The sequence below is a fragment of the Ovis aries genome, chromosome 1, assembly GCF_016772045.2.
Source record: "Ovis aries strain OAR_USU_Benz2616 breed Rambouillet chromosome 1, ARS-UI_Ramb_v3.0, whole genome shotgun sequence".
NCBI classification, from domain to species: domain Eukaryota; kingdom Metazoa; phylum Chordata; class Mammalia; order Artiodactyla; family Bovidae; genus Ovis; species Ovis aries.
The window spans coordinates 124,857,780-124,873,437 of record NC_056054.1 but is presented as its reverse complement, the minus strand read 5'-3'; the positions used below and the strand labels follow the sequence as shown (position 1 = coordinate 124,873,437).

At 44.7% G+C, this 15,658-nt stretch overlaps 1 protein-coding gene across 7 annotated transcripts in view; it reads right to left on the bottom strand.

Moving 5' to 3' along the window:
* TIAM1 (TIAM Rac1 associated GEF 1) overlaps window positions 1–15,658 on the bottom strand; it is a 461,928-nt gene that overhangs the window by 232,199 nt on the left and 214,071 nt on the right. For 4 of the 7 annotated variants that reach the window (XM_060403826.1, XM_027978409.2, XM_042229690.1 and 1 more), the window contains exon 1: window positions 4,074–4,200. The exons of the other annotated variants lie outside the window; for them this stretch is intronic. The gene's annotated coding sequence lies outside the window, so the exon portion shown is untranslated. Of the gene's footprint in view, window positions 1–4,073; window positions 4,201–15,658 lie in introns of those variants that run through there. 7 annotated transcript variants of the gene reach the window in all.

Genomic DNA, 15,658 nt, shown 5'->3' with positions numbered 1-15,658 from the left:
CAAACCCAGGTCTCCTGTACTGCAGGCAGATTCTTTACCATCTGAGCTACCAGGGAAGCCCCGATGTGTACCCTAAAGACAGCCCAAAAAAGGCAAGAAAGAAAGTGAGGGAATTAGAAGAGAGCAGTGAAACTCTCAAGGGGGTGAAATGAACTGAAGGCAAACATACAATAACCCCAGGAAGGTGGCGATTGTGAGAGCTGCACAATGTGTGTGCACTTGGGGCCGCTAAACAGTGCCCGTGTGGCACGCTAAGTTGCTTCAGTCTGTCTGACTCTTTGCGACCCTCAGAGATTATAGCCTGCCAGGTTCCTTTATCCATGGGATTCTCCAGGGAACAATACTGGAGCAAGCTGCCATGTCCTCCGCCAGGGAATCTTCCTGACCCAGGGAGAGAACCAGAGTCGCTTACGTCTCCTGCACTGGCAGGAGGGTTCTTTACCACTAGTGCCACCTTATAGTATAGATATCAGAAACTGTGGTGGAAATACAAAATCAGTGTAGTGTTCATCAGCCCCAACCATCTCCCACCATATTAAAAGAGTATGTTGTAGATTATGTCACTTTTTTCACAACTAAAAAAAATTTTTTTAATTAAAAAAAAAAAGTGGAGGGGGAAATGTACAGTCAGTTTACCATCAATTCACTGGGATAAGATGAAAATATGGGAAGGGACCCTGGTAATTCCACTTGCCTGGAATTAAAAAATAATAATAATAATGACAGAAGTGGTTTTGTTTCATGCTACTGCAATACCCGTTCACATTTCTGGAAGGAAGGCACCAGCAAAACTGTGACCTTGCACAACGGGAGCAGAGGAAAACACTCCACGGACTACAACTGACTACCTACTGTGTGCCAAACCACGAGATGGGTCCCTCACATGAAAACTCAGAGAGATCTCACGAAGGCCCCCCAAAGTAGTTTTCATACCTCTGTCTCACAGTAGGGGACCCACAGGCTCAGAGAGGTTATGCAATTTCCCCAGGGCCACACAGCTAAAACTGAGAGCAGGAATTCAAACCCAGCTCTTTCTGACTCCAAAGTTATTGCTCTTACACCACCACCACATACTCAGAACAGTTTTCTGAGAAAACTCTAAAATGCTAAGGCTCATGCATTAAATATGAACCAAACTGAAACATTCTTCCTCAGTTATTACAACAAATTTGCTCTGTCTCAGTACAAAGTAAACCTGTATTGTTAAGTGGGTTGAAATCACCTTCAATTCACATTAAATTATCAGTAAGTCTTGGGTGAATTCTAGTAAGATGTTTCCAAAACAATTTCACAGGGTGTGTCCCAGTGAATATGCAAAACCCCCCACAACAATTTGCTCCAACAGGTATGATACTCAAGAACACAAGGAATGTTTTAATAAAACTGGAAAACATTACGTCAGACACAAACATACACAGTATCTTCCTCCATACAACTAAGAGACTCAGTTATTTAGTTTTAAAGGCTCTTGAAATCTTTTTTGACAGAGTTCCATAGGGCACAATTTTTTAAATGCATGTAAACTTATAAGAAGTTGTTTGTTTATGCTTCATTTAAAATATAAACAAAACCAAAGTTAGGTCTTTCAAAAATGAATAAAACTGATAATACATTAGCAAGGTTGATCCAAAAGAAAAAAGGCACAAATAACCAATTCCAGAAATGAAAAAGGAAACACTTCTACAGATGCTATACTCTTGAAAAATATTATGAAAGGATATGTGTAACTTTATATAAATAAGTTTAAGATGAAATGGGAAAATCTCTATTAAAAAGAAAACAAAACTAGTTAACTAAAAATAAGATCATCTTAGTAGCCTTACTTCTACAGAATAAACTGAACTTGTGATAATAAAAAAATAAAATCCAAGGACTCCAAGGAAGTCGATTAAGACTCCACAGTACCAATGAAAGAGGGGCAGGTTCAATCCCTGGTCAGAGAACTGAGATCCCACATGCCCAAACAATATAAACAAATAAATAAAGAAGATAAAATTCAAATATCCAGAGCCCATCCAGGTTACTTATGGGTGAGGTATACAGACCACAAGAAAACAATGATACAGAACAATGATACAGAAGTTGTAACGCCTACAAGGTCATATAGCATAATCAACACACGTTTCAAATAGCTTCATGATGATGTCCCCTGGGAGTCCCATGTGACAGTGTCTAGGAACCTTTCTGAATAATATATTCCCCTTCCCTAGCCGAGGATTACTGTTCCATAAAACTCCACAAACAAGGGTCTATTAGTCAGTTCTAGCAGCACTATCACGAGATCGAGTCTGGTGTCTTTCCTGTTGAGTAAGTTACTAAAGGCTCCTTGGCGGGGTAGGAGGAATCAGCATCAAGTTCATCCCACCTGCATGTTCTTCCTTGAGCCCACAACAAGCGAGAAAGCAGGGCTCCAGCAGCCCAGACCATGCCTCCAGTTGATTTTCCCTGGCACGTGTGCGTGATCATGCCTGGTAGCTAAGTCATGACTGACTTTCAACTCCGTGGACTGTAGCCCTCTGTAGCCAGGCTCCTCTGTCCGTGGGATTCTCCAGGCAAGAATGCTGGAGTGGGTTGCCATTTCCTCCTCCAGGGGAATCTTCTCCACCCAGGGACTGAATCCCAGGTCTCCTGCATTAGCAGGTGGGTTCTTTACCACTGAGCCGCCTAGGAAGCCCAGCATGTGTCTAGAATGGTTTAAAAGTAATTTCATTCTACTTCTGTATCATAAACTTCGAGCAAGCTAGAGGGTGAAAGTAAACGAAGGCTAAGACTGTGGGCACAGCATCCCATCCCCCAAGCCCCAAAGTTCTGATGGAAGGTGGGCTAGGGAAGTCAGGCTAGTCCATTCTGGCATTAGGAGAACAACAGAATCAGCTGCTAACATCCTCCCAAGTCACACCCACCCCAGAACTTGGAGAAGCCCTTACAAAATAAAACTTGGTTTTCTATAAATATAATAAGATCCACACATTCATTCGCCTTCACTTCTGGCCCAGAGAGTAGGACGATTCTCTAAAAATTCTTACAAAAGATCGGCTTACAACACACACACACACACACACACACACACACACACACACACACACCTCCCCACTGCTCTGTGCAAACCTGTTGATCAGATATGAAATAGATGACACAGATAACAGTTAACCCCCAGGCCTCCACCTAACCAACCCCACAGTAAGGAAACGCTGCTGCTGCTGCTGCTGCTGCTGCTAAGTCACTCGTGTCTGACTCTGCGCGACCTACACAGGTCAAAATAAAGCTCCCTGCGAGGCTCAAAATAAAACCTAAAGAATGCCCACATTTGTCCAAGTTTATCCTCTGCTGAGACAAGTGAAGCGTCTCTTGCAATCAACCCAACCTCATGCCACCCTCCACCCAAACTTCCTCTCCCCACCCCACCCGAAATCGACTTGGGCAATCAGTCTAAAAACAAGTCAGCTGCCACAGAAAACTAACATTTTTCAAGGAAAAAAGTTCCACATAAATAAACAGCACCTCAATAGCCAGAAACCCTGGAACTGTACTCACTCAATCAGACAGAATTAATGAGAAACGTAGACTTCCCAGGCTTCACTCCAGAATTCCCACCCAGGAGCCTGTTAGCACCACAGCTTCGGAATATTCCTTCGGAAGTTTTTGTCACTTAAAATCCCGAGACTTTCACGGGGTTCGTTTTCAAAGACGTGGACACTGAACGTGCGGCAGGGCAGCCTGAGACACGGCGCATCTTTGGTGGATAACAGGATGCCACCATCTCCTTCCAGAGCCCAGATTCAGTGAGATCCTTGGTATACAGAAGCGGCGCGCTCGGAAGGGGTTAGGGGATGAAGCGTTTTCAAAACCCCGAACCCCTTTCCCCACGAACCAGCACCCACTTGGGCGGTGTCCCCGGGCAGCCCCAGCGCAGCGCGGAGACGCGCCCCGCCGATCCCGGGCGCACAGGTCCCCGCGCGGGAGCTGCGGAGCCCGGGCTCCCATCCCGCCTCTCGCCGCCCAGGGCTGGCCCACACCTCCCAACACAAAGAAATTTGCCGGTGAAAAGAACCGGGTTTGAAATTCAAGCTCACCGCCGCTCAGCGAGGCACACATGCCGCTCGCGTCTTGCTTCCCATCTCTCAGAACTTCCAGTAACAGAAATGAGGAAGCAGCCAGCCTTCCCCGGGCTCCAGGCGGTGGGAGTGGGCGTTACCTTGTGAAGTTTCGCGCTGTGATGAATCTGGTCATTTGGGTGTGTGTGGCTCCTCCCCGCACACCGTCGCCTCCCTCCTCTCCGCCTCCTCCAATTCAAGTCTCCCGTTTGGTGTGCGCAACGCCGTGGACTCCCCAGCGCCCAGCTCCTCGCATCCTTCAGTTCAGTTCAGTCGCTCAGTCGTGTCCGACTCTTTGCAACCCCATGAATCGCAGCACGCCAGGCCTCCCTGTCCATCACCATCTCCCGGAGTTCACTCAGACTCACGTCCATCCAGTCAGTGATGCCATCCAGCCATCTCATCTTCTGTCGTCCCCTTCTCCTCCTGCCCCCAATCCCTCCCAGCATCAGAGTCTTTTCCAATGAGTCAACTTAGGGGAAATAAATTCCTAACAGGTTTTACCCATTTTACAGACGAACCTGGTCGCCCTGCAGAGTCTATTTTTTCGAAAGCACGTGGCAAAAAAGCAGTGCCTCTTTTAGGATTTAAGAGGCTATAAATCTTAAATAACTGCGCAGTACCCGCTCTTCCCCCGCAGGAATATGGGTAGTTCAGCAAGTGGAGACCTAATTTTACGAGTATCTAGTTTAAAAGAGCCGAGGACAGGAAAAGAAAAAAAAAAAAAAAAAACTTTCAGCTGCTTATTTTTCCTTTAAAGCCTATTACAAAATATTTCAGGTATACAAAAACATATTTGAAAATAATATAATGAACCAGACAACTTAAAAAAATTAAAATTCCCAATCTTGTTGAAGCCATCTGTAAACTGCTCCCTGAAATGCACCCCCCCCCGCCCCTCCTCTTTGAAATAGAACTGCTGTAAATTTGATCTCCCATGAGCAACTTCTACATCACAGTTTCTAAAAATTCTAAAGGACACAAGCCAACAAAGTTCACGTGAAAGCAGTCCAGTGGTATCTTTCAGCTGAGCTTGTTCTTGGTTCCCAAACAAAAGTTCGCTTAAATAAAACTTTAAAAGGACCACACATGAAATGAAGCCTCAGGTGGCCAGTTAAAGAGAAGGAAAGAAATCACAGTATAAGAAAATAGGATATCTGGAATGACAAGCAAGAGGCCCTGTCTGAAAGAGTTGAAGCATTCATGGATGAAATTGATAGATTAATAGCGTATTATCATTTTACAAGGTTAAGAGCTGTGTTAAAAGCCAAGGATACTGACCCCCGCTGCAAGGGACTTTTTTCAAACAAACAGGCTACAGAAATAGAAACACAACATTCATCATTAAAGAGGTCCTAATGGCTCAAGTGCCTGTCAGAGATACCGGCTGGGAGCAATACTCAGAAAAGGGAATTTTCAAGATAATCATGATAAAAATCAAAATGGTAAAAACCACGATCCGTTCAAAACTGATTCAAACATTAGTAAGAAGTAGATGCCTAGTTGATGTATATGTTCCCAGTACCTTGCTGAGAAGCTAGCATAAGTAAACATTGAAAGACTGTCTGATACATGAAGCAACCAACCAAGAGAATGCTCACGTAGACTTCTGAAGGAGCAGAATGAGAAAGGAAGGCAGTGGTCCTGGATAGGGGATAGTGGTTTTGGTCCTGAATTTGGATAATGGTCTTTAACAAAAGGTGACTTTGCCTTGAGGGGATGTTTAGCAGTACCGGAGACACAACTTGGGGGTGCAACGAGCGTCGAATAGGTGACAGTCGGGGATGCTGCTGAGCACCCTAAAATGCACAGGAAAGCCCCCTTCAACAAAGGGTTCTGCAGCCCAAGAAAACAGCAGTGCCGCTAGTGAGATACTCTGACAGCGGTCCTGCTATCCACTGTCACTTAACGGACATTCCATCTATGATCACCGATATTATAAAGAGACTCTCCTGGGACTTATGACAATGCAGAACAGCATTTCTCCTTCCTTCCCATTGTGCAGCATCTGATGACCGATGGCCGTCGCGTGAGCTCAGAGGAAAATGGGCACTGGGGTCAGATCGGGAAAAAAGTTTACCGATTTGGGGTTCATGCAACTCACAAAACCAACTTCTGTTGAACCTGGATGAAGATAATCAAGAGAGGGTTGAGAGGAAGATGACAGAAAGCCAGGGAATTCTCAGCCTGAGAATCTCTGCATGGCTGGGCAAGGAGGCATCGGGCGCAAAGTGAAAGAGTTGTGAAAGACACACAGGGTCGGGCTTATCCGGGTCACATCGGTCATCTCTCTATAGACAGTCAGTAGCTGGAGACACTCCACCGAGAGCAGGAAGCATGTTTAATCTCATTACAGCTTACCGAAAAGCAAGTTACAAGTCACTTACAGGAAAAAGAATGCAAGCATCACAAAGTCTACATCTTTCCTACAGGGTTTTCTGGTCTCATCATTACCTAAGAAGTATTGAATACTTCTTTTAACAAGGACGCCGTGTGTATTTTTTTCTCCTTTCTTGAATAAGAAAGAGATTCGTTGTCGTTGTTCAGAGGGGTAAGGGGCGGGTGCGAGGGGGCAGCGGGTTTGCTCATTTTGAACCCCCCTTAAAACCGACCAGATGGTAGGTTCTCAGTAAACGGACGTGGGATTAAACTGAAGGAGTCCCCACTTTATTACCGACCTCTCAGGTCAGAAAAGAGAGTCCCCTATAGTTGCTTCTGGCAGAAATCCACAGGGCTCCAGGGGGTTCAAGAGTTTGAATGATCTGACAGCACATGAAAACTCTGCTGCTTGCATTCAGTGGCTGACAGATTGCCAAAGACAGGCGACAAGGGCTAGCCTGGACCAAGATCAGAAACCAGGCGGCTCCCAAGCAGCGGCCACTGGCCTCACAGAGAGACGTCTCTTTGAACCAAAGCGCTTACTCCCATAACAGAAGGAAGAGTGCCCAGCTGTGGGTCCCCTCCACAAGCCACGTGACAGACTGATGACAAGGAAGACACTTGAGCCCTCCTTAAGGTACCAACTTCTGAACCTGCAGTTTCTAACGACATGAATTTAGGAAAAGGACAAGTCAGCACGGTTATGAGCCCTGCCACAAGCAATGAACTCAGGCATCAACATGCAACACTTCTGTAATGGAGAAACACAACCAGTAGAGGGCACACAACTGACTTTTGTTTTCACCAGTCATCTGGGATCAGGATAAACCTGGAGACGGTATTAAATGAAACAAGTTAATCAGAGTAATCCTCCACTACCACAAGTGGGAATAAAGAAAGATTTACCTGAAAACCAGTTTGAAAAAAATCTACAAGCCATGACACCCTTATATGGTGTTTATACTGCTTATGGATATTTATACAAGAGGTAGCTAAACCGACATAATTATAATTAATTAATCAGTTAATACATGTTGGGAACAATACTTGATATGTGGGGAAGAAAGCCACAAAGGGTTAAATGTCTCTCTTCTTTGTCAGCTGAATTTACATTCAGAAAAAAAACTAATTTTTTCTTAATTTTCCCCAAAGATTTTCCTAGGTCTTTATCTTGCTATTTTGCTTATTAGACCTATAATAGCTGGCTTTTAAAATTCCTTTGAAATTGTGTTCTCAACAACATAAATGCCCTTCTTAAACAAGATGCTTCTGGATGACCTGTTCATCCAGAAAGGTCTTCAAAACCAACTTACTCAGGAATCAAAGCAGCTTAACCCCAAATCATTGTAATCAGCTGAGCTGAAAAGATCTGCAAAGTTGATATTAGTGGCTGCAGTGAGCCCCCTGCTACTCTCCCCACTCTAAATCTGGAGCTAGGAAGCAGGGCTAAGGTACCAAGTGCTCACACCAACACGCCGTCACCTGTATCACCCTGAGTCAGCAACAAAGCTGGGGAGAAAGTGCTCCTTAAGTGAGGTGAAGCCCAACTGGGGTGCTAATTAACACCGTCAAATATTCTGAATCCAAATAAAACGATTCCCCAGCATAGGTACAGATCTAAACACGGATCCAGTTAATCCTATGATGTCACTAGGGAAATTGAGAACCTTATTCACAAATACATTTCGCAGTTGACTGCCATCTGATTGCCAAAATCAATTTTTTATGTTCGAAACTGGTTGAAAGTCTAAATATGGATCCATCTCACCCAGCCCGCTTGGTGATCTGAGGATGTGTTCAGGGACACTGACATGTTTGAAAACCCTTGACTCAGCCCTGGACAAGCAAGGCCTTCCTTCTCTCTGAGAAGAAACCAAAGCCCACCCTTTCAATGCCTTGTCTTGTCTTGATGGGCAAGTGAAAGTGAAAAGTGTTAGTCGCCCAGTTGACTCTGTAGCCCACCAGGCTCCTCTGTCCATGGGATTCTCTAGGCAAGAACACTGGAGTGGGTCACCATGGCCTCCTCCAGGGGATCTTCCCAACCCAGGGATGGAACCTGGGTCTCCTGCATTGCAGACAGATTCTTTACCGTCTGACCCACCAGGGCAGCCCATGATGTGCAAAGCCCTCATTACACTTGATTTGATAAAAGAATGTTTTATGACTTTACACTTTGCACCAACCAAACTTTGAGCCTCTTTCTTTCCTTTTAGTCTTTCTTGAAGTGCTTACATTGTTGTTGTTGTTTAGTTGCTAAATCATGTCCAACTCTTTTGCAACCCCATAGACCCACCAGGCTCCTCTGTCCATGGGATACTTGAATGGGTTGCTATTTCCTTCCCCAGAAAAACTCTTAGCATAGTTTTCGCTATCTGAAAATGAATGCAAAATCAATAAGCAGAAATATTCCTGAAAAATACACCATCTTCTGAAAGAGGCCATGCAAACTCTAATAGCCTTTAAAGGCCACCTCCAGTGTGGCAAGTTCCTTGAAATCCAAAGGCTTCATTTTCCTCAACCATATAAATGATGGTGTTCAAATTAATTTTCTCTGACTTCCCAGCTCTAGCTTCCAATTGTATGTTTCCATGACTTTAAAATTCCCATTGGCTTTCATTGCCCCAAATTACGTTTCTTTACAGAACCACTTTTATCTCACACGCTCAGGACTCCAGTGGTGATTGACGTAACTGAACCTGGACTTGTGACTGGAAGGGTGAAGGGGAAAGGGGAGGAAGGGCAGCCAGCGGAAAGAGGTAACAAGGAAGACAGAGGATGAGCCCATGAACTCTCAGCCCCTATTAGCGTCACCCACATGGAGCCCAATGCTGTCCCGCCCCGACACACACTGTGAGGCAGTTGGTTCCAAGGTCTCCAAGTGCCTTGCACAAGATATGCATGTGGTTCGTGGGGGCGAGAGCATCTGGGTTCTCACTGGTGTGGGATCTTTTAGGCATCTCTCTGCTCAATAGCAATAAACAATAACAATTATTATTGGCACAAAGAGTCACATCACGGCTGAGTAACGAATGTAGCAAGACAAGAAGTCAAGCTGTAATTTCAGTCCTGCTATCTTTCCAAAGAACATGCAGCCAAGATAACCTTACCATTCAGTATGATAGCCTCCTGCAAAAGCTGGGGCAGGGAGTGTTCTCACTGGGGAGGCCTCCTTTGCTCACAGGAGGTGCAAAAAACAGGCAATAAGAAGACCTACTTCAAGTCCAGGCTCCACTAACAAGCAGGTAAGTGACTTAAAGCAAATCCTCCAGTTTCTTCGGTAAAATGGGAAGTTGACATAGATGCCTTTGACAATGGGTGGGATGGGCTAACAGGCTTTGTACAAGCACATGCCTAATATTTTCCCTAAATGGTACAGGACACAACACAGGTCAAGATATGTCAGTCAGGAAATAAGCCAAGCCTGCTTCTCAAGCTATTTTAGTGTTTAGAATGTTTTCGATGTTTTTCTGTTGATACTGTTATTTTGGTCATGGATATAGATAGTGCAGTTGAGACATGAGCTTCCCTGGTGACTCAGCAGTAAAGAATCCACCTGCCAATGCAGGAGACACAGGTTCGATCCCTGGGCAGGGAAGATGCCCTGGAGAAGGGAATGGCAACCCACTCTAGTATTCTTGCCTGAAAAATCCCATAGACAGAGGAGCCTGGCGGGCTACAGTCCAGGGGGTTACAAAAGAATCAGATACGCCTCAGTGACTGAACAACAACACAGTTGAGACTAGTCACATGCTGAATGAGACAGTGGGGCCCCTTCCAAGAGCCCAGGTCCACAGAGACCCCTCTTGAGCCCTTCCTATCGAGCCCCTATTACGAGGAAGCAGCACGTCCCCTCATGAGGGTCACCACAGTGAGTCACAGCAGCCTTGGGTGCTCACCAAGGACAGCCAATAAAGTAGTATTAGGTTTCGTTTTCCATAGGGAAGAGGAGCTTTTAGCTTTATTTGACATTACAGGAGAATGGTAAATGTCATTTCACAATTTCTGCATTACCCAGAACATATCTAGGTGAAGCTGGGGAGAAGGACACACCTGGCACTTGGGTACAACGGCAAAGAGAAAAGGACCACACCCATAGGTGCCTTCCTAACCCCTGACATCTGACAGAGTTCTCTGCTAGTGAAAGGAACATAATCAATTCAAATCAGGGGACCTGTAATGCCAGGAACTTGCTAATGGGAATCCGCTCCTTTTGCTTTCCCTTCCAAGCACACAAGCGTTGGATTTTATGGTCTCTAAGACCACACGGCGCCATCTTCCCTAGACACAGATCCAACATGCAAAGATTACTTTCAATCAGGAAATGCAACAAGCTTATATATCAGAAGAGTAAGTGGCCTGAGGTAAGGCAACAGACTCATGAAGAGTCACAGACCAATGTATATAAGAGCCGAAACAAGGGTGGCGATCTTGCAGGTCAGAAAGGTTAAGGGACCTGCTCAGGCTCACAGAATAAAATGATAGCAGATTCAGCCTAGACGCCAGACTGATTGAAACCTGCTGTACGTTCCACCAACTTAGCTATTACCTCCTTAAAATAATTCCCTAAAATAAACATTAAAGGCAGCATAAAGTGAAAGTCGCTCAGCTGTGTCCCACTCTTTGTGACTCCATGGACTGTAGCCTGCCAAGTGCCTCTGTCCATGTAATTCTCCAGGCAAGAATACTGGAGAGGGTAGCCGTTCCCTTCTCCAGGGGATCCTCCCAACCCAGGGATCAAACCCGGGTCTCCAAATTGCAGGCAGATTCTTTACTGTCTGAGCCACCAGGGAAGCCCAAGAATACTGGAGTGGGTAGCCTATCCCTTCTCGAAGGGATCTTCCTGACCCAGGAATCGAACCAGGGTATCCTGTATTGCAGGTGGATTCTTTACCAGCTGAGCTACCAGGGAAGCCAGGCAGCATATACATAAAAAACTCTGTACCCCAACACAGTACAAAAGGCATATATAAATTAAAAAATGATATACATTGATCCCATCTACAACTAATAGCAAACCATAATAACTGGATGCACAAGAAACTTCTAGCAAGAGGCTCAGAAACTTAGGATGGAAGGATGCAATTAAGCCAGGATGGCTGAAGGCAGGCTGATTCACCAGCAGCCAGCATCCTCCCAAACAAATTACAGTGGTAAGCTTGGCAAGAAAATGGGGGAAGCCTGGTAAAGACATGGGACACTCATACATGCCCAAGGGTCAAGAGGGCACCCTGGTCAGAGACAAGGATCCCCCAGTTTGAAAAGTCCTACACCTAGAGTCCCAAGAAATTAAAATATATCTCCACAGATGATACAAAATGGCATCATTGCTAACTTGCACATGAATATTCAATGGAGTATTATTCACAATAGGCAAAAAGTGAAAACATCCGAGGTGTCCATCAGCAAGTGAATGGATAAACAGGGTGCCATCTGATAAACACAGTGGAATATTACTCAGCCATTAAAAGGAATGAGGATGATACTTGCCACATATGGATGAACCTTGAAAATGTCAGGCTACAGTGACAAGGTCAAAGCCCACTCACATGAAACACCTTGACTAGGCAAATTCATGGATATAAAGAGAGAGCGGAGGTTACCAGGTGCTGAAAAGCAGGGGAAAAGAGGATTTACTGCTTAATGGGTACAGTGTTTCTTGGAGGTGATGAAAACGTTTGGGACATAGACAGTGATGGTCATTGCACAATCTTGTCAATGTAATTAGTATTACTGAATTGTAAACACAAAAATGGTTAAAATGACAAGTTTTATGTTACATTTTTTACCACAATTTTTTTTTAAGATTCAAAAAGAGAATTTATTGCTTTCTAACTATTGGTTCAGGTACATGTAGCTTTTCACAATACCACTGTTAAAAAATCATCAAAACTTTAAGCGTGTTAACTAAGCTTTAATGTGTGTCCATTCTCCCTGTCACATCACCATGACCTCGACCTAGCAGCATTTTTCTCTGACTGTAAGTGGTAAAATGCGATTGTCCAATCTGTAAAACTAAACCTCTTGTAATCACGAAGATAAAACGAGGTACACCTTTGCACATCAAGAGCTTCCACGGGAGCCAGGCATCACACCTGTAGGGAACGTCTCACACCATGGCTCCACTTCCACCAACCCATCCCAGTCCCAAATTTCACAGCAGAACATGAAGCCAGAAAGGGTGGGATCTGAGCCCAGAACAGTAAGAGGAGAAAACAACTCAAATTCAAATTATCAAATGAAAATACTAAATGGCACACTGTGTTTTTGAGAGTGATAAACAGTCTTTTATTGGGTTTGGTTCAGTTCTAGGATGAAAGAAAATATAGCCATGGAAAATGTGTTATATTCCTAGTGTTCACTGTTTCACATTTCTATTTAATTGAATATTGGCTGTTTTTTATTATTGAAACTTTATATTATTATTCTTCTCTACTGCTTTATTAATATACCTTTTAATTTTTACAAAGCATGTTTTATGCATTTATCCAACATAGCAGACCTAGACTGGCCAGGAATTCCTTTTCTAGTCACAGGCCTACTTTCTAATTTTTGTAAAGCCTCAGTTCCCCATCTGTAAAACAGGTTATAATGTGGGTTGGCCAAAAGTTCCTTCGGGTTTCTCTGCAACATCTTACAGAAAAGATGGACGAAACCCACACAATATTTCACTCGTGACGCAATGGGAGGCCGAGGGCACAGAGAAAATTTATGAAGACCTCCGTCAAAAGCATAGGACTGGGGTCTGTTCATCAATCTTCGTACCTGGTCCTCATACAGCGCAACAAAGTGCTAGACCCATTTAACCAATAAAGAGACTTGAGGCACACAGGGTTTACGTGAATTGCACAAAGCTGTTCAACAGGAGGAGGCAGGGCTGAAATTCTAACTTGGTCTCACAGAGGCTGGGAGCCTGGCTCTTACCAACCTCAATGCTACACTTGGCCTGTAGCCTTGTCATTCATCGTTGACCTGGGCAGCCTCACGTGCACGGCATTTGTTTCTACTGTCCTCATCACCTCCAGAAGTCACTGGTTCTCACCGCCTCACAAAGTCACAGAGCTGAATCTGATTCCTGAAGCCTGTGCTTACTCACAGGACACCTTGCCTCCTTCCCAAGACCAAATGGAGCGGCAAGCCACATACTTCAGGGTCTGACATGAAGTCGCTGGAAGATAATCATCACTCTATCTGAGAAAGATGACCGAACAAGGTATCTAAGGTGAGCAAGTTCAATGGGGCAACAGTCAAAGAATGTGCATAACCCACATGAAGAAAATTCATCAGTTCAGGTCAGTCGCTCAGTCGTGTCTGACTCTTTGCGACCCCATGGGCTGCAGCACTCCAGGCCTCCCTGTCCATCACCAACTCCCAGAATTTACTCAAACTTGTGTCCAAAGAGTCAGTGATGCCATCCAACCATCTCATCCTCTGTGGTCCCCTTCTCCTCCCGCCTTCAACCTTTCCCAGCATCAGGGTCTTTTCAAACGAGTCAGTTCTTCAGATCAGATGGCCAAAGTACTGGCATTTCAGCTTCAGCATCAGTCCTTCCAATGAATATTCAGGACTGATTTCCTTTAGGATTCAAAGTGTCCTTTTGCAGAACCAAGGTCCCCTGCCAGAGGCAAGTTCTAGGTCCAGGTTGAGATAATTAACCATTGGGTGGGTATTTTATACTAACCTATTTGCAGTGTTGGTTCCCAGTCAAAAGAAATACATGATGAACAGAATCTTGCTGGCGCTCAACCAGCTCACACTCTCCCAGACTTCCCACTAAAGCACAGCAGGTGAGTCACAGGATGACACACGGCTCTTGGCGTAGGTGCCAAGAGTTACCCGAGCCTCCTGGTCAGAGTGGAGGAGGCTTCTCTGCAAGCGGCCTGACCAAGGCCTCACCAGACCGCCTGGCTACTGAGAAAAGGGACTTCTCAGCATCGGATTACGACAACGCCCAACCTGCCATGCTTTGAGATCTTTGCAGAAGGCTGGTGATGACCAAGATAAGCCATCTCAGCTTCAATGGGTTCACACACTTTGCTCAAGCTTGGGTTTATGACTCAGACTCCTCCCTCCTCCCAAAGCCCTGTGCCCTGACAGCCTTTGTTCTTCTCTGCTGGCCACAGATGAACTCAGCCCATTGGAGAACAGCTGTAATCCCTTCCCTGCTGAACTTTCCATCAGCAAAAATTAGTCAGGTCGGCTGGGTGTGAGGTCAGCTGTTTCCTGAAGGAACACCCACCAGAGAGTTCCCTTTCCCACTCAAAAAGAAAATCAAATATAGCTCTTAACCAGCCTTAGAGATGCTACTGGCACATACATGTAGCCTACTCGACTTCAATAACCAAAAACAATATTCTTGGCTTTTGGCATTAGCATGGGATTTTGTTTTCATGGGAACATGGTGCCAGCTCATGCTATTTGCTCCGGTGGGAGCGTGCATTCATTCTGAGTATACATGGACCCTAGATTTGAGCCCTTTATTCAAGGTACCTTCTCTGGGAGGTCCTTTCCCCTCCCTCATCTTCTTTCCCACTTCCCTGCTTTATTTCTTCCTTCTTTAAACACACAGAATATGTTAACACACAGGCACTACATCAACAAGAAAAAGACCAACAACCAAATAGAAAAAAGTCAAGTGATTTAAACAGGTCGTTCACAAAAGAAGATATTCCAAATGGCCAAGAAACCCATGAGCAGGCGTTTAGCCTTCATTAGGAAAATATAAATTAAATGCAGAAAATCCCCTTATTACCAGAACAGCTAGAATGAAAATGAGTGATAATGCCAGGGGTCCCCAAGAACACGAAACATCAGGAACACTTTTACATTCTCAGGGAGAGTGGAACTGGCTCAACTTCCTTCTTTATTAAAGATGAAAAATCAGCAATTCCACTCCCAGAGATAAACCCAAGAAATGCATGCAAGGTGCACTCAGGAAGCTGTCCGCAGACATTCTCTGCAGCATTACTCAGAGCAGCCAAATGTTAGAACCAACCCATTTTTCACCAGCACTAGAATGGTTGGATCAGTTACACTCTGCTTATAAAATGAAACTGTGAAACAGTGCAAATGGACAAATTAGACCTACACACAAGAGAGATGAATCTCATTGTTTAAAAAGTGAGGAAATGAAACCATACCTAAAATAGTAAATAAAGAATGGTGGCTCAGATAGTAAAGAACTGCCT